Here is a 20,404-nt window from a genome sequence, read left to right as displayed (position 1 = left end):
GCAGTATCTGTGGGGGTACACATCAGTAGGGCATGGCACAGGGCTAGACATGGGGAGTGGTTACTGTACTGGTGGTCAGGGACATGGTGTGCTGGGTACAGAGCCATAGGTGGTGGCATGGAGGGCATGGTGGCAGGGTGGAGCTCTGGCCAGCCTTAGGGCACAATATGAGGGACATGAAGGCAGGACATGGTGGTAGGAGTATATAGGGGCTTTGTGCATCCATGAGGTGTGGAGTGTGGTGTGCTAGGGTGCAGAGGGCCAGAGCTTAAATGGTGGTAGGGTGGGGTGCAGATGCATGGTTGCAGGTGCATGGGTGTGGGATGTGGGGATCAGTTGTTGGGGTGTAAGTTTTGGGTGGCAGGCTTGGGAGTGCAGGATGGAAGATAGAAGGGCACCATTGCACAGGTGAAGGGAGTCCTGGGCATATGGATGCGTACATGAAGGTCTCAGAGGCCAGACATTGATGGTTGGGGTACAGGGGTAGAGATATAGTTGGATGGACATATTGATCAAGACACAGATAGTGGGGAGGTGGCATACATGGGCACATGGGTATGGGACAACCAAGCATCACAGCTTGTCTTACTTCCTCATCCCTGCTCCCCTGTTCATTTATCCTGAGGACTGGGGGTTTTCATTTGGAAAGGGGCATGGTAGGCTCGGTGTACTAGGTGGTTGGTCTCTATGAGGAAGTAAAGCTCATTTACTGGTTTCCAGGTTCCCCAAGGGAGCTCCAGACTGCGAAACTGAAGGGATTAATATTGCAAGTAGCAGGCACTTTTTTGGGTGCAGCCTCTTGTCCATGGTGAGGTCCTGATAGAGCTCACTCCCCTGGTTCTCTGCATTTCAATTTCTCAGCTTTTACATCCAAGATCTCCCCATGTAGCACAGATGACCCTCCTCGGTCATTTCCACCCTAGGACTGCTGTCCAGGTCTTTTTTCTACCACTTCTCTAGCTGTTCCTTGGAGCAGGTGTGAATTCAGTCTATCCTATTCTGTCATCTTCCTGGAAGTCTCTCCATTTACTCTTTACAGACAAAGTACTTATTCTTTATTATGTAACTTTAAAAATTATTAACCTTTACGTAAGTACTTGCACAAGTACTGTTCTGATCTATGTATACTCATTATTTTTTCATCGATTTTCTATGCTTTTAATCCACCAAAAACATTAACAAATGTCTATTTTGTACCAGTTACATGGCCTTCTAATAAGCATATTTAATACTTAGCTGTAATATTAGCAAGATAATTTTGAAATATTATCTATTTTCCCTTCTTCTAAACTGCTCATGACACTATTACTGCATCAGTGAGTTGAAGAACTACCTTAGATCTATAGTCACTGCTTTATGGAGAAGTGATGTTCTTGAAGACAATGTGACAAATTCTTGACACTGAGTTTTAACAATAGTTTCTTGAAAATCATAGCAGAGTCTATTGTCTTGAAAGCCAAAGCACTTTTGATATGCAAAGCCATATAAAAAGTCCAAAAACATTGTTTTGGGGTTTAAAGGCAAAAGCCTGAATATAAAGATTAACTCAAGTTGAAAAAATGTAGGCTTGCATAAACTTGAAAAGTTACCTGATTAGATTAAATGAAACTCCTACAGGTGGGAAGCTGAAATGATTGTGGATCACAGGGCTCATTGTCATATAAAAGAAAGATATCACTATCACCTAACTTTAGATCATCATCAGGTCAAAGATCAGGAGAAAGAGAAGAAGGAAAATCCTGACTTGAACAAATGGTTATTAAACAGGCATGGAGATTTAAGCAAGAAGTGATCACATATATCAGGAATTGTCAAGATGATGATTTGTGCTATCATTAGAAATGGATTTTGAGCACAAAGTTAAATTATCATAAACAATAAACTTACATTTTTTTGTAAGTTTACAATTAATAAACTTGTAATTGCAATTGTATTTGTAATTGTAATTATAATTGTATAAAATTACAATTAATATATAAGTTTAACAGTTGCTGCCCACAAACTGCAAATCAATTTCTGGAAGGAAATACAGTCAAGAAGTAAGAGCTAGCAAGTTTAGATCCATGATTACTTTTTCCATTTCTCCACTTAATCTCACAACGACATTTTCCCTTTTACTTCATTTTACCTTTTTCTCTCTTAAAAATATGACTTTATCTCAGATTTTTATTTACCTTCTGACTTCTCACACATGGGGTCCAATGTTGAATTACAGGATTCCAGTTATCATTGGCCTATCTTGATTCCAGTTTCTAACAATTTAGTTGTGGTTGGGTGATTGGGGTAGAATGGGGAGGGGTATGGGAGTTGAATGTTATAAACATGAAAACTAAGACCAAGTATTTTAGTAGCTATATGTGATGGAGAATTTTCAAAGAAGAAGATATTAGTTGGTTAGCAACTGCAAGATATGATGACTGAATTTTTATAATAACATTGTTTTCATGGAATAGAAAAACAGACTCAGAAAACACATGCAAATATAAACATTTTATTAATTAATGCTAGCAATATAATGCAAATACAAGCATTTTAACATTATATGTATAGCATAGACTTTATCTTTCTCAGCATCAGGAAATTTTATTAGTATCTTTAATCTCTGAAATAAACCTATGAACTCAATCTTTCTTGACAAGAGAGAATTTTTTTCCCAAGGTATTTACATTAACAATGGAATTTAGTTTTTACTGACTTGATCATTTAACATCCAATCATCATAAATCAGTAGATAATTCAGGCAAAGGAAGAGTTAGTTCAGTTAATTTGATTACAAAAGATGAAAATATTACTCTGTCTCTAAAATAATGACAGCTGACATTTCATGGGCTAACATAAATGTTATCATTGTTATATGAGTAGATGTAAGCACAATATGTGACATATGATAAAAATGTAATTAAAAACAGATATTTTATTTTACCTTGAAGCTATTTTATCATTAATCTATTTAGATAAATATTTATACATATTTGAAATGGTACAGAATTTAGAGCAACGGCACCTCAAATTTATGTGGCTAAAGACTTTACCATAAGATAAGTCAATAGAGCTTTGGAAATTGCATACTGTTTTAACGTGAGTAAACTTATTAAGAAATGACAGTAATCAGAAGGAAGTGAATATATTTTGTCATTTCCCAACCTATGATTATTTTGGTTTCTTAAAATTCATAACTGAAAATGTTTGGCCTATGTATCTTCTAATTTTTGTGCTGATATCAACTAATAACCTGCATCTACTTGCATAATATCAGAAATAAAAGATGAGTGCCATATTTATGTAGAGGATAACTCTGAAGAAACATTGAGCGAGCAGGTGGTTGGGACTAGGGGTGTTATTTGTGAATTTTTATTCAATATCTGCAGGATTATCTTACAAAATCTTTAAGAAATAGACAGTTACTTATAAATGTCCACAATAAAGGTAGATCATTCAGTAGAATGAGTGATAGCAACCAGGGAGGTAAATGGATTGTCAAGCTCTGTAACCTTATCATTGAGAATTGCCTATATAAAAATGACAGGGAGAATATGTGATGCCTTAGACAAACCTTAGTGGAGCAAAATATGGAAAAGAATAATTACCTGTATACACTGAATCTGAGTCATTCTTCAATGTGGGAAGGTGAGCTGTCTTATGGGTGTCCAAGATATTGTTTCATATTCAGAATGGTGGAGATGGTACAGTTGTATGTTGTGTTGGTAGAAGGTGATAATTACTCTTTCAGGAGATTATTAATGTTACTACTTCTCAAAAGGAAGCTTCCGAGTGGGAAGTAAGACTGCAGTAGTTGCCCATGTATCAGATCCCTCAGTTCAACAGTACGAGAGATTTTGCCTTAACTTCCTATGACAAAATCAACTACTCAATAAATGTACTGCAATTCCAGGAAAATAAGCAAACCGATATTGTGCAACAGGGTTAAAATGTTGCCAGTAAAGGATGGTAAACAATACATTAATATCATTCTTCAATTTAATCATGAATTAATTTGTAGGAATGTTTACTCAAAAGGAAATGAGAACTAAACAAACACATACGGAAAGAGGAAAATATAATATGCCCAGAATATGGGATCGTATTGGTAAGAGAAGTTAGTGTGGAAGGCATAATTCCACTAATAAATGAATACATGTGCCTGCCCCACCTGGTTTATTTGGGTACATAAAGGATCTTCTCTTGTCTTTTTAAGAAAATCATAACATTTTATTATAGAGTAAGAATTTTAAAAAAATGAGCGTGTGCTTAAAAAAACCCTCAGCACTCTCAGAGTTTTTCAAAGACTCATTTGAAAAGTAAAGTTGTCAAGATCATGTCTTAAATGAGTGCACTTACATAGAGTAAAAAAGAATTTATCTTTCTTGAGAAATTTATTCACATACATTGACATTAATATACATTGTAAAGATGAAATTAAAGATAAATAAAAGATACATCTTAAATATACAAAAATTAACTGAATTACTATAATAAAATAGCATTCACTTTATAGTGGTTATTTTATAAAAGATGTTAGGCAGGCAATGCTTTCTGGCTTAATTGTACAATAAGCATTATTTAAAATAAAAGTCATGCAAGAAAGCAGCAACTATATGCAAATTATATGATTCAGCTCCTCACAACTTCCTTATTGTGAAATCTACCGAGTGTCAGAAAAACCCAGTTGTAACACCCCCAAATAAACTATTATCCTACAAATTCAATGTAGTTGAAACAGGCATAAGCTTTCCCCTTGATGGAGAGCAAGAGCTATGGCTGGTAGAGTACTGAGGGGACAATGAAACCTTACTCTCCACTTGGTTTGAAGTCAGAGCCTATACCAGCTAGAAAATGGAAAGCTGCTTTCTAATGTGGCTGAATGCATTCTAAAGCTTAATGCCCTCCATATCTACTTTTAAGTATCCATTTTGCCACTATTATTAGCATTGTTGAGACATGCCCTTTGGCAGAATACTTTATCCTCACATTTTCCGAAAAGAAAAGCTGAGTACCAAGAATTTTTGCATCAATCAGAAGAAGTCAGAATAGATAAATTGTGGCCAGATCCCAGAAGCCTGTGGATCTACCTGAGTGACTCAATATCAGAAAAGAGGATTTGTGATGCAAACTGGATGATCAGACTAGTAAACATATGAAGAGTCTCTAAACATTGCAGAGAAAATATATTCCAGGGCTGTTCCAAAGGTGAGAAAAAATTAAAGAATACAACAAAAAAAACAAATAAGTAACAGCAAGACAGTCCTGCTTTATCTTGCTTTTCATTCTTAAAAAAGGAGACCCAAGTCTTTAAAGCATTTCTAAGAAAAGGCATTCTTAGAAAAAGTGTAATTACATGAAAAAGATGGAAGGATCTAGTTTTTGTCCTCAATAAAAAATTAAGATAATATGGACTCTATAGCATGTAAAGTGAAATATCAAATGAAAGACAATAGAATGATTTGAAAAATGAAAATAAATAGGGAAACAAAAGAGCTGCTTAAGGTACAGAAAGACTGAGAAAATAAAAATGCAATAAGCAGGCAGTGCGATGGTGGTTCAGGGGCAGAATTTTCGCCTGCCATGCCAGAGACCTGGGTTCGATTCTCAGAAACCGCATATGCCAAAAAAAAAAAAAAAATGCAATAAGCAAAATTAAAAATAAAAATCTTTATTAGAATACATAACTATCAGAATATGCATTGCAGATAAGATTATGAAATTAATGAGATGGAGGACAACCTTGTGGAGATTTCTGTAGCTTCCGAAATAAAAGAAAGATCAAAGCATTTACAATCATAGGGGAATGTCTACCTCAGAAAACGAGTTTCAATATATGAAAAAAAAATACTATTCCTGGAGAAAAGAGCAGAAGGAACTGGAATAGGTACAGTCATCAACATTCTGCGAGAGGAAAACTTCGCCAGATTAAAGATGATTGAATGCAAGGATCAATGCTTTAAGTACCAGACAAGGCTAATAAAGAGAGATTAGCACCTATGCCAAACTTATTACAAGTATTTTAAAACTATAAAAAAGGTATTGTACAAGAATCAGAGTTAAAAATAAGATTATCCAGAAAAAAAGGAAAATCAGGCTGAAGCTAGACACTAAATTTTAGGACTAATAATATCTGAAGCAGTATCAGCCCCCTTTCCACCACCACAGAATTATTCTACCCTTTTCTCTTCACGGTCTTCACTTTGGCAATAATATTCAACCATTGGTGGTTGGATATGAATTTAAAGAAACTTCTCAGAGAGTTTTATGTATACTAGGATGATAATTCCTCTTCATTCACCATCCTTCTGCTTCCAACCCTTTTCTCCTCTAACTCCACCTTAACACGTACAACTGGGAGTGCATTTGTCCTGTAAATCACATCTTTTCAAAATTTGGAAGGGATTACACAAAAACTGGAGAATGGAACAATCCAAATAATTGCTATTTATGTCCAAATGAAAAAGCAAGATATTATCAGGTATGAATAAGCATTGAAAATATGGTACTAAACTATTCTTTCACAAAATACCAACCTAAAATTGACTCCCTATTACATAAGGTGACACAAGACAGAGTTCTTATATAAAAATACTGGCAGTGAGCATCAAAAATGTGCAAAAAATTTAAGTGCAGCATGCGAAGATAAATATTTTCAAAGGGAAAAAACTAAATAAATGTTGAATGAAGAAATGATTTTTAGAAAAGAAATTGTTTTAGTTTTCTTGGATGCTCAAGTAAATATCATGAAATGTATTGGGCAAAACTAAATGTTAATTTATTGGGTCACTTATTGCTAAGTACATTAACATTAGCAGCAATCCTTGGTCTTTTCTGTCACATGGCAATGTACATGGTGACCTCTCCTGCTTTTTCACTTCTATACAATGCTCCATTGATTTTAGCTTTTAGCTGCTCCCTCTTTCCATTCATCTACCTACTTTCCATCTGTCTGGATTTTATTTTGCTTATAAACTACTCCAGTAATAGCATTAGATCTATCCTTATCAATTTGGACTATCCCTTAACTAAAGTAACTTCATCAAAAGGTCCTGCTTACAATGGCTTCATACTAAGAGGAGTGGATTAAGTTTAAGAATACATTTTTTCTGGGGTACATAGCTCTGAGCCACCGATAACATATTGAAACCAATGACATAGATGTAAAATGTTTATATCTTCAGCTACGCAAAAAATAGTAAATATTCCAGTATCAGAGTGCTTGAAATATGGGAGATTATGTTCACATCTTATGTAGGAGACATCAATAAATGCCAGTTCATTAATAAAATTAACAAAATAATTTCAGATGACAACTACTAGCGTTAAAAGGTGGTAGTAGAGCCTACTTGATTTAAAAAAAGAGAAGGAAACAGAAAATGAAACTCAAATAAAAATGTGTGAAACCAATGAAAGAGAAATAAAAGATTAAACAAGATGACAGAGTGAATTAATTGATTTTGGTAAATGCAAAAAAAATAAAATTTTCTTCATTTTCTTAGCTGGCAAGAAGAAATCATACACATGCAACCAGTGTGTGTTTAGATCATTTCTAATTTAATAACCTGAAGACATACATTATTGGGAAAAATGTTAGTGTCCACATAGAGCAGAAGATGTGATAAAATCCAGAGCAGTTTCCCTTGGATTCAGAGACCCTAAGTGAGACCTGGGATTTGCATTTGTCAAAGACTTGACATATCTGGAAATCTCCATTCTTGCTAGGCTACTTTGTGCTGTAATAATGATCCTATCAGAATATATACTAAATATCTAAGTGCTTCCTTTAAGTAATTATTTGTAATATTACACTATCCTAGTTCTTGGAAAGACAGCAACAACAAGTTTTCCTTGAACAATATCTCTAGTCACTCAGCCATAGCAAGATGCATTCTCTTCTAAAAGGAGAAAGAATCTGTGGCTAGTTTTCCTTGAACAATATCTCTATTCATCTGCCAGTGTTACTACCGTTACCAGTCTTTGAAAGCCACTCCACTCAACATTGGGTAGCTAGCAGGATATATGGTTTTATCACAGGTGCAAGCCATAGCATTGGCAAGACTTTACATTAAAAGTAGCAAATGATGGAGAAAATATCATTATGCCATAAAAACTACCCAGACACACCCTAAACTTCCAGGCATAACCTATACCACTGCTGAAGAAACTGAAGCAGCTAGAGGAAAGACCTTACCATATGTCGCTGATGTGAGAGATGAACAACAAATCAGTGATGCAAAGGAGAAGGCAGTTGAGAAATCTGGAGGTGTAGGGCCTTAATTTTGAAATAATTATTGCATATTAGTAAAATATAGGTATCATTTTAATTTAATTATATATATATATATATATATGTTTTAATTTTTTTATGTTTTGATTATCTGAATCTTTGGAGTATTAACCAGAATTGAGGATCTACTCATCCAGAAACAATCCAGAAACAAATTTGAAGACATCAAGAACTTGCTGTTCTAGAGAATAAATGTGTTATATAGCTACATCAGAAAGAAAACTTCCACAAGAAGAGGGATCAGTTACAGAGGCAAGTAACTCCATATGTAGACAATTGAAAGAACTTAAATATATGTTAAAGCTGAGGCTCTGGGATATTCAGTTATTTAATAAATGGTGCTGGGAAAAGTTTTTAAATTATTTGAATAAAAATACAACTAGATTCCTGAAAATACTATATACAAAAATAATAATGGAATATAAAAATCAATGTAAAAGTTGTAAGAAAGGACAGTGGGAAAATTAAGAAATGAAATTAACACTAAAGTTGATTCTTTGAATAATCTTAGTTTTGGGCAGATATTGTATAAATATATAGGTATATGAGTATTCTTTCTATATTACTAAGCATAAATATTTATGAAAAGTATAAATATGTTCCTCTTTTATTTCTTAAAGTAAAGGAAACACTGAATATATAGAGAATTTTTAATAAAACACAGTTTGGGTGAAAGTAAAAGTTATATCCAAAACTAATCAGAAGCAGTGAGCATCCACAAATCCATAGTAGATAGAAATTTCAGCTGAATTTTGCAAAGTAATATACTAGCCAAAAGGCCCAAGAAGTAAACTGACTGTGTGCACCAGACCCATGTATTCCAGGTGAAAAATGTTAAGATTGTGTCAGCAAATTATAAAGACATTGTAAGGGGCACATTATAACAATACCAGGAAAAGACTTGGACCTGAAAAAGAAAAGGTGGGCATTAAAGAGGAAATCTCTATATTGTCTAGAGCTGGACTTCCTATTTGAGAAAAAGTTTTTGATTATAGGTTTGCGAGACAAAGGATCTACAGTTGGGATAAAATGAAATTAGATTTATCTAAAAAATTAGATTTTTTTTTCTTAACTCACCTTTGAATTGTTAATAAGAGTGATAGATAGGCCCACTAGGTATGTGTTGAGTGAGAAATAGTCATTATGTTTGATTTGTTGCTAGTGATTTAAGGGTTGTTTGGCTGTAGGTTACTGGAGGGTCTCAGGTCAAAGAGTCAATATAAAGGAAAGGTGCAGAGGGAAAACAAAATGTAAAAAATATTTGCCTACATACATTTTCTGCATCTCTCAAACTTAAACATTAAACACTTACAGTGTTTTGGAATTATGTACCTCAGTAAAAGCATGTTCTTAGGCTTAATTCATTATTGTGCGCATGAACCCATTGTAAGTAAGACCTTTTGGAGAGGTTACTTTAAGTTTCATTCATTCAATCAAGATTGGTTTTAATACTAATAGTAGAGTCCTTTATGAGCAGAATGAATTTCAAACACCCAGAGAGAAAGCCACCAGAAGGAAGATGTTGAAGATCAAGGGAACCCAGAAGAGAAGGTGGACGTCAGGAGAAGCTGTGACCTGCATTGCTGTGTGACAGAGGAGCAAAGGGCAATGGATCACTGGTAACTAGCTCCAGAATGCCAGTCTTATAAATCATTGCATGGTATTTGCTTTAATAGCCAAGGAAAATGAAAACAACACTAAAATTAGTTTAAAAGGCAAATGACAAATTCATAATCAATACTTGAAACATATATGGACAATGGCTTGTTGTCTTTAATAAAATAATCTTCTATAACAATAAGACAGGATAAATTCCCAATGGAAATAAGGAAAACAACATGTAACAGATGAACTAAAAGGAATAAATGCAAAAATCAAATCAACGTATTAAAGTTTTATGTGCCCCTTGAAGTAATAAATGCAAAGATAATATTTGTAGTGGAGGAGAAAGTGACAAGGCCACTTTTCTTAATCTGCTGGTGACTACATTGCTATAAAATTTTAGAGTGCAATTTGAAAATATTTATCAAGGACCTTAGAAATATCCAGGACCTTCCACATTTCAATTTTCCTTCTAAGCCTACAAAGCAAGGACATAATCAGAAAACTGTTTACAAGCATATCTATAGCAAAATTATTTACGAACAACAGAAAAGAATAAAAAGAACTGATTGTATAAAATAATTTTGCTTAATTAAAACATCTTAAATATTTTCAGCTAATTTCCCAACAGCTAATTTGTTTATTTTACTTGTATAGTTTGCTATTCAACTGACAATACCATTGAGAAATAATCTGTTTCACCATTTGGCCTAGATTCTCATCATGCCATTTAAATATATAAATAAAAATGGGGTAAGAAATATACAAGGTACAATGTCCTGATTAGAGAATCTAACTAGAAAAATAATTGCTTTCTCTAATCACACTGATATTCACAGAAGGAACAAAAAGGGAACAGAATGTAAAATTTTATTTTTATAAAATGAAGTTCGTAGGCCATTTTTAATCTTAAAAATATAAGTTGGTGCTTCTTAAAAATTATATACAGGAAAGTACTACGGAGGCTCACTCAGTGGCAGAGTTCTCACCTGCCATGCCGGAGACCTGGGTTCTATATCCTGTACCTGCCCATGAAAAAAATATATATATACAGAAGAGATTGAATGGAAAAATGTTAAATCACATTGAGTTTTCTATTAATTATTACTGAGAACATATCTCCACTATATTTTCTTTATCAAAAAAAATATTTGATATTCACTTGAATTAATTGCTACCAAATGAAGAGTTTTGTTTTTATTAATACTTATATATCAGTTTTTATCCATATTTTATGAGATTTCCTAAGTTACATCTTTATAATTAAAATATAAAACTTCAAATTCAATTTGTATTACCTAATGACCCAAATTTAGACTATTTTGGGACTTAAAAATAGAAAGGAATAAATTGTGAATTTATCTGCAAATAACCCTATTTGGTGCCTGTTCCTTTTCTGAATCCACTGAAACAGGGTTAGTTCCTATGGTGATGCAAGGATAATGAACTTTGAGGTTTGGGGTTCCTTAAATTTAGAGAAGAATGAATCTCAAGACATCCAGCCTTTTTATAGAGAATCATAGTAATGAGATGAAAGATGCTAATGACAGAACTGTATCCTGGTGACAGAATAGTATTTTAAAATCACTACTATTTCTGGAAAAATATATCCTTCTTTTTGAAGTAAATTCTCAGCTAGCCCTAGACTCAGCTCTGTAGTGCAATTCAGACCTCCTGGATAGAAAGAACTTGGCATTACAGGTTTGCTATCACAAACCTGGAAATGTGGAGAAACATATGCACAAGAGACAATGTCAGACTGATCCTGTTAGGCCTAATGATATACAGAAAACAGTGGGGAATAGAATATTTCTTGTACAATTAATGCATAGCAATTAAGAAAGGGTCTTTTTGTAAGCAGGAAAATATAAATTAAAAAAACAAGTCTTTATTATATATAAAGTTCATGCTGATTACAGACAGGCAGGATTTTTCTTTCCTCTTTATTTCTCAAATTCCTTTTCTTCCTTGGGACTCCTGCTTTGCTGTTTCATTAATCTCTGGCTAGTGTAGGCATCTGGAAAATCTATATTAATACTTATTATGACAAGAGAAAAAAGTAAATAGGGTAAGAATGATCATCTGTAAGGCATTCACTCCTTGTCAAATTGTTTGCTAGCTTCTGGTCTTCCCAAATCAATGTATAGGAAACAATGTTTTGCTCCACAGATAATGCTGCACAAACAGCTTTCAGTTGGTTAACTTTGCAATTGTAAAAATTACATGGTTCAAAGAATACAGAATGAAAACCCTAAGAACATAAAACTAAAATTTAGGACTAAGATAGAGTATACACATGCTCTCTGAAGGAATGGTGCTTTGTGCTCCCAGATCTGACCATCTCCTTATTGCCAAGCTTCTTCCAATAGAGTGATAAATAAGAATCATATTAGTTCTACATGGCATGATTAAATAAAGATATGGAATAAACATCAACAGCTCAGAAAGACCCCACAAGGCTTTCTTGAGGAAATAGAGTGAAACTTAATTGATTGATTGATGTCATTCTCAAGAAGGAGCTTAGATTCAAACAAAACTGTAATTATATAAGTCTTGGGAAGAATGGACACATTTTTCCTTAATGGACCAATTAAGAAAAGCAAAACACATTGTTTTATTAATGGAAACTACTGAGTAGCCTCCCATATCTACACTGACTTTGGAAAAAGTAGAGATAAGTTCTGTAAAGGAATTTGAAGACCACCTACTACTGATGCAACCCCTCATTTGACAGATGAAGGAACATAGGTATAGAGAAGATAAGGTGCCACCAAAGTCACATTGTGAATTGGCAGCAATCTGAGAGATTCTGCCAACCTGCACAATTTCTTAATACCAGAGACTTGAGATGCTTCAAAGTCAACATGAAATAATTAAAAAAAAATTATCATTGTATTTTGCTTTAAGAGATACTCCTGGTGAAGAATATATGCTATCAAGGTAAACAGGGTTGGAAAGTTGCTTTATTAATGAATGGCAAAACACCAGCTAAAAGTAACTTATTACTGAAATGGCCATTCATGAGACTTGACTCTGAGATTCATGAGGTATAGTGCTTAGAAGACATCACAAAATTGGGGGGATCATGGAAACAAAGGCAGAATATGCGTAGAAAAACTGACTTTGTGCTCACGTGTCTTAGTTATTGTAAAGGGAAACAAATGATCAGAAACAGTCCTAGAGGATTTTCTGTCAACTAATTCTCTAGTGTTTTCAGAAAGAAAGATCACTTAACTCAAAAATTAGCTGGAAATAAAGTGCACTGAATGCACAGTGTACAATGATCTGTTTGTACTATCCAGCATGTTTGTTGTTGGAACCCCAGGCTGCTTGAGGGTAACTGCTAAGGTTGGGAGCTCTGCAAGATGGGGGCAATAGCTAGTATATTAACATAATACATTATTTGTATTACATGTGATCAGTGCTTAAACATCTCATCTCTTTTGGACCAAAATCATGTCTAACTCTTCTCTTTTCTCATAAAACAGTCAAACTATTTCATGACTGCTCAAAAGAACTGTCCTCCTTTTGAGCTGATTTCATCTTGCTATGGATTCTAACTGTGAGGAGCATACATGATTTGTTTGATTACCTTCCCTTGGAGACAGCATTATTGGAATGTATAGAAATGTGGAAACTGGCTTGAATATTGGGAGAGTAAAGAATAGTGGTCTCATGTTCAAGAGATAGCATTAGAATGAGTAGTTAGGTCCACTATGGGTTTGCTTAAGAATTGGCTGAAAGAAATGGTACTAAATGTTAAAGAATGATTAGTCCCAACTATGAAGTGTCTGAAAAGTTGCCCTGCTAGTAAACCAACAGGTTAGCCTGCCACTGTTTTCTCCTTTTCTCTTTCTCTGTCTCTCTCTGACTCTGTCTCTCTCTGTCTCTCTCTTTCTTTCTCTCTTTCACACACACACACACACACACACACACACACACACACACACACTAGACCTCTGTCTCAGAGGTTTTTTATGTTCTCACACAGCAATCTTAGCCGAGATTGTCCTGCATTCCAGTTCGTCATAGGGTGAGACAAGAGAGCCAGCTGTCACCTGCACATGCAGTATAATTTGCACCACAGGAAAGAAAACTCCAAATGAGGCACTCTGAGCATTATAAAATTATTGATACTTTGAACTCTCTTCCCTGCCAGAGAGAGAAAGAGAAAGAAAGAGAAGGACCTTTTCTCTGGAATGTAAACAAATCCTCTCTGGGGAAGAGCAGGAAAGAACTCTGCCCTGGAATGTCAGGAAAAGCTCCACAGAAATAAGAAAAAAGTCTCTGTATTTGTTACCCTAGAATGTATGTAAATGGCTCTAGGGCAATACATAATAACTAATGTCCAAGGCCTGCTTGCCATTCAAGCACTCAGTCTTGACCATATAGAAACATGAAAATATTCATAGAGAATAGAGCTATTTCCCAATAATGAAAACTTACTTGATGTGAAAGGGGTTGAATTACATGCCAGGAAAATCAAGAAGCAAAACAAGATAAACTCTTAGAAGATAGGAATGATCCTGTGCTTCTTTATTAACTTTCTTATAATGGCATTGTTTTAGACTCTGTTAATATTGAAATATAGAATGATACACATCAGAGAGGCCAAATTCCATCCTTTCACCCAGCTCTATTACAATATATTTTGAACAAATATGGCTCATGAAATCCAATCACAAAGCAATTTTACATTATTTTCCAATGTTCCTTTAAAAGTTATTTACTGTGGGATATTTAACTCCAGGTAAAAATTCAGCAAATTCTATGTTTTTTAATCTAATTATCCTTATATACTAAGTTTAATAAAAATTAATCACAAATGACAGTTTCAAATGGCTACTTAAAATATTCAGTCATCTGTAATAGTCAGTGTTTCCAACACTATCCATTCTCTCATGTAGAAAAGGCTACCCACAGTCATGTGATGCCTAGGAAAGGGAAATAGTTGCAGCTTCTTTCTTTGTTGTTCATCTCTGAAATATATCAACTGTTTCCTATTTCTCCAGAGTTGAAGCTAGAGAAGAGAAGACAGGTACAGGGAACAGGAAATTTTTGCCTTTATGAAACAGATTCCTAATTACTATGCCTGGCAGTCTGAAGCTGAATTTATCTTAAGAGTGTGGAGGTTGGGGGTGGGGGGTGAGGTTCTTCAAACTTATATCAATCCTGGAAATCTTCTAATTTTATCCATAGGAAAATACATCATTGATTTAACTGATTGCTTCATCCCTCCCATAGTACCTTTAAATATTGACATTGACTGTACTGTAAGGCCTAAGATTAATATTATATTCTGCCTTGACATCTAGTAAAATCAGAAGGACTCAAATGACCCAATTACGAGTACTGCTCCTATTCTGCCCCTGCTAATAAGGAACCCCAGCCAAACAATCACCTTTATTCTGTACATTAAGCACAGTTCCTGCTTATTCCTGAGTATTGGGCTTCAGTTCCCTGCCAGCCTGTGGAATTATTCAAACAAGACAGTCGCATCCTCCCATGGAACTAGAGGCACTTCACCCTCACGTCACTACAAAACCTGACTTTCACAACCTCTGCAGGTTCACTCTATTTCCAAGTGCAACTCCCATGTGGCTCTGCCTGCAACCTCCTCTTCCCGTGGGCTATGAATATATGCATAAGTTATAAGTATATGTTCTTGTGTATGCATCTGTATGTGGGTATACATGTCAGTCTCATCTTTCCAGAATCAGAAGTCATGTGTTTGGCTGCTCAATCATTCAGAAGGTAAAGAGGAGGTGAATAAAATATTGACTTCTAGCTTTTGTTTACTGTGGTCTTATAACTGCTTCAGTTGGTCCTATTGCACAGCTCATAAGATTCACTCAGGGTAAGGCATTCTTACAGGTGGTACACTTATGAGTGATACACATTTCATGAAGCATTTGGCACTACAAAGTCTTGGCGTATGGGAAGACTCCCATATGCTGCCTCTCCTTGGGTCATCTCTCAGAAGCTAGCTAGCAACACATCTTCTTTTCTTTAGATTTCCAGGCAAAAGTCATCAACCAGTCTACCATGTGTCACCTCTGCTTCCTCAAAGCCAATGAACTAAATATTAAATTCTCTGATTTCCTTAAATTCTGTGCCTCTCTTGACTTGAGTAAGAGAAAAGCATGTATCATTCCTCTCGTTCTCTTCCCACTCTAAGTGGCTCACAGTAATTTTCTACAAAGAAGTCTCATTATGAATTCTCCATTCTCCAACATTCCATCCTTTGAAGCTATCAAAATTTCAAAGTGACTAAGGGGTTTAAGACTGATTCTCAGTCACTTCTTTTAGAACATTTGTAAAGGTAGTCTCCCCTCAAAGCTAGAATCTAACATCTACATTCTTTACCTTAAATTAAAGCAAGGAATGTCTTATTTAATTGCCTATTGTGGTATCATCAGCTCTTCAAGGGCAGTAATTAGCTCTTCTATTTCTTTTCTATAGCATGATTTGCTGTGGTTTCAGAAGACAAATACAACTTGCCTATGAGCTGAAAAAAACATTACTCAAATGCATTTTTAATAACATACTAAAAGATGTGATTTATAGACACATAGCCAGGATTGATTCTGTTGTGGAAAAGAACACAGTTTATGGAGTCAAATTGAACTGGGTGAATATTCTCACTCTTACTTATTTTATCAAGGTCACAATGCTTAATTTCTCTGAGCCTCAGTGTTCTAATCTATAAATTTGGGATGAAATTGCTTTGCAGCCCCTTTGTGAGAATTGCACACAATATATGTAAAGTTGAGAAACATTTGACACACAGGAAACATGCAAAAATTGGATATTTTTCTGTTATTGTTTTATACCAAGTTGAAATCTTGAAATAACTTGCAAATACATATTTAAAATTTCATCTTCATTTTGCCCTGCTAATCTTCTGCTATAAATACTAATAAAGGCAAAAACCAAGATGGAGGGAAAAACAGAACAGAAAGGGGAGAAGGTTCTTAACCTACGGATTTTGTGTTCCACAGGTAATTCATTAATGCCTGAAACCTTGGTGATTATGATGTTGAAAAAAACACTGCATAAAAGGATTCCTAGTGGTGTACAAAAAGTCTAGAATAACTATAATCTGAAATAAAGAAATAAAAAAAACCACTTAGGAAAGTAAAAGTTTTCAAAATCCAAATTTTATAAAATAAAGTTTAGGTTTTAAAAATATGAACATTCATATTAAGATATTCATGTTAGTAAAGAAAAACAAGCAAAAACATTTAAAGTGTAAAAATGGGAGTATTTATAACCAATAATATTTTAAGGAATGATTTTCACAGAAATGAAAGTCTGTATGTCTGGATAAAAATTGTGATTATTGTTATAATACCAGAAGAAAAAGTGTAATGGTTTTTTTTTGGAAGAGAATATGCCACTTTTTAACATGTTCACAAGACACTAATAATTAACATTCAAATAGTGATATTTGTATATTGCTACACATATAAATGGAGCTGGAGAACAAATCTATTGTAGCAAAATATAAACTACAATTTAGATGCTGTATTTGTGCCTAATTCAGGCATAGTCTTTCAAACAGACCTAGAACATTCTACTTTAACTGGCATCTGTGATGTGCAAATAACCAAAAAAAATTTTGAATTCAAACTGTTAGGAAGGCCAACAACTTTTTAATACTAAGGCCATAATTCAAATTATGACAAATAAACCTTTTGAGACTTTGAGGAATTTTTCCTAATAGAGAGAGGTGCTAATATTTCCAAAGTGTGATTTAATAGACTCTGAGTTCTGCTAGTTAATAAAGATATTTTATTGATGTACGTATACAATGTATTAAAACAACTTCTGAAAATGCTTTCTTATTTTTTTAAAAATATATTAGACAATTTCTTCACCCTGACGTGGTGCCATTGCCTAGCATTGATTTGCTAATTACATACCAAGGATATATTGAAATTTTAATGATAATATTGTTTTAGGAATATACTATTTATTAAAATATGAAACAGAACACTAAAATAAATTAACATATGAATGATTATATATGAATAAAATGTATTCCAGTTTAGTCTTTAAATCAGCACTGTCCAATAGGACTTTACACAATGGTAGAAATGTTTCTGCACTGTGCAATATGGTATCCAGTATACATGTGCCTATTGAACGCTTGAAATATAGATAACGTGACCTGAGGAACTAAATTTTAATGTTACGTAATTCGAATTCATTTAAATTGTAATTTACATAGCCACATGTGGCTAGTTTCCTTATATTAGACTATGTGCTTTTAAAAAATTAACTACATATTTCATAGATCTTATTATCAAAGGAATGCATTGGAGTGCAAATTATTCATCAAATCCTTTAATTATATGCACATCCTTTGTTGATTTTTAAAAACTGCTTAAAGTGATACTACTAGATAAAACATGTCTTGTCTGATCTGTGATTTGGCCAAAATAATTGCATAATACCCTCTGATTTTCCCAGCAACTAGCACTTTGTTGTAATCAGAGAGTGACCAGGTGCTCTGCAACCTGAGTTTAGATTTGAGGATTTTGAAATTGACCAAGAAGGAGATGTGGCCACTAGATGACAAACAAAAGCTATTTATTGGTGGGTCCCATGATGACAAATATGCATGTGAGCTGAAATCCCTCACAGTAGGAAACTTTCCATAAGCCAGAGGTTCCAGGGAGCCACCAAAGAGAAGAGGAAAAAGGAAAACGTCAAAACTTCTGGGAGAGAGGAGAAAGGAAAGAAGGAGAGGGGGGCTTATATGTCTAGGTATTATAGAATCAGGATGGTGGGGTGCCTAGACTAGAGAGTTCTGAGGTGCCAAAGCAGCTTGTGACCTTGTAAGTGCAGAGTCTTTTCTAATCAACTAAGAACAGATGCTGGCCAAAGTTGGGTGAAGTTTTGTGGAGTATGCAAAGCAGAGTAACTCCAAATGGCTCAAAATCACTATTTGGGCTAATTTTTTAACAAAAAGGATTTGTAAGAATTTGGATTTGGCATCAGTGAGTTTTTTTCTAATAGACTAGGGCTGCTATAAAGAAATGAGCAACATGCAGGTCCACCATACATAGGTTTTCTTTTACTCATTTTTATCAAACAGTGTTTCTCATACTGACTAGTCCCAGAAAGTTAACAACTTGGCTACCATTGCTAATGGTTCCAACAGTGCTGCCTCTTTTGTCACCTGCTCCATTCTTCCTACCAAAGTTAAGCTCCTGTAGGAAAAGTGGAGGATCTAGCACATACCTTCACCTGTACCACTATAATCCACCTATAAGCATCTCTGTTAGGTCTCATTTTTCTGTCATGGTGGCCAATATTATAGAAATTAACTAGTATGGAAATATTAGTATATTTTAACAATTGTTACAGCCCTGTACTGCTACAACTGGTTGATTATGAACATGATTATATGGCCTTAGGAAGTGTTTTTTTGATTTTTGAGCATTTGATTAGTGTCATAGATATAAACAGGGGCTCAGATTGTAGTTTGTATATATTACTTAGGACATGCATAAAACATTTTAAAGAGCTGCATTATGTTTAATAGTAGGGATGCAAGAGAAAACAAAGCATGTTTACCCACTTAAAACAACACCTTTTTACTTTCTGTCTGGATGACTTCTGTTTGGTTGATTTATTAATATATTTTGATCTTTGCTGATGTAGTTTAACATCTGTTCAATTATCATATTCTTAACACACATTTCCTCTACATGTTTTCTGCTCCATCTTCCCTTTGTTCTCTTGGACAAATTGACTGATGTTGACTTCATTTGATATGTGAACTTTTAAAGGTTAAGTGGAGATTATGGAAGGGAAGTAAGGCATCATGATGAAATTGGAGAAAATCAAAGGAAGAAGGATGACAGAAAAGATGTTCAACAGAAACAGAGAGAAAGAATAGTAAGATAATAAAAGAGACAGATTTATAAAATCTAGAATATTGGCTGTTAAATCTTTTACTAATTTGATTGGTTATTTTTTCATAAGATTTTGCCATTTTCAATAAAAACCTCATAAAGATATTATTACCTTAGCTGTCTGAAAAAATCCATTGTACTGAAGTTATGATGTCAGAGAAAGAAATGTTTCCCATATTCCCTTTCCTGTGCTTTCTGCTAATTGCTTACATTTGCAACATAATCTCTTAACAGGTTTAACCTCTTCTGAATGAAAATAAACTTTTATATTGTAATTCTGAAGCTTTCTTAAGGTTTCAAGTGTCAATCTTTTTATGATTTGTACTTTCAATTTTCCCTTGTCTTTATTTTCTCTTTCATATTCTGCAGAGCCTTCAACAGACAATAAGAAAATAAAGAGAAGTTTAGGATCCAAGCTGTAATTCAATTTCTGCTCATGATTATTTCTACTACTCATATGGGAACCAAAACTATCAGTTCAACATTGCGCAATATGCAGATATTCTGTGCTAATATCGAAAATACTCTTTTAAAACAATATGGTATAATTGTTAAATCACATCCTAGAAAAACACATACACACATTTACTTGATTCTTTAACTCAGT

Source organism: Tamandua tetradactyla, chromosome 10 (genome assembly GCF_023851605.1).
Source record: "Tamandua tetradactyla isolate mTamTet1 chromosome 10, mTamTet1.pri, whole genome shotgun sequence".
Lineage (NCBI taxonomy): Eukaryota > Metazoa > Chordata > Mammalia > Pilosa > Myrmecophagidae > Tamandua > Tamandua tetradactyla.
The sequence above is the reverse complement of the archived record's forward strand: the minus strand, read 5'-3'. Positions refer to the sequence as shown.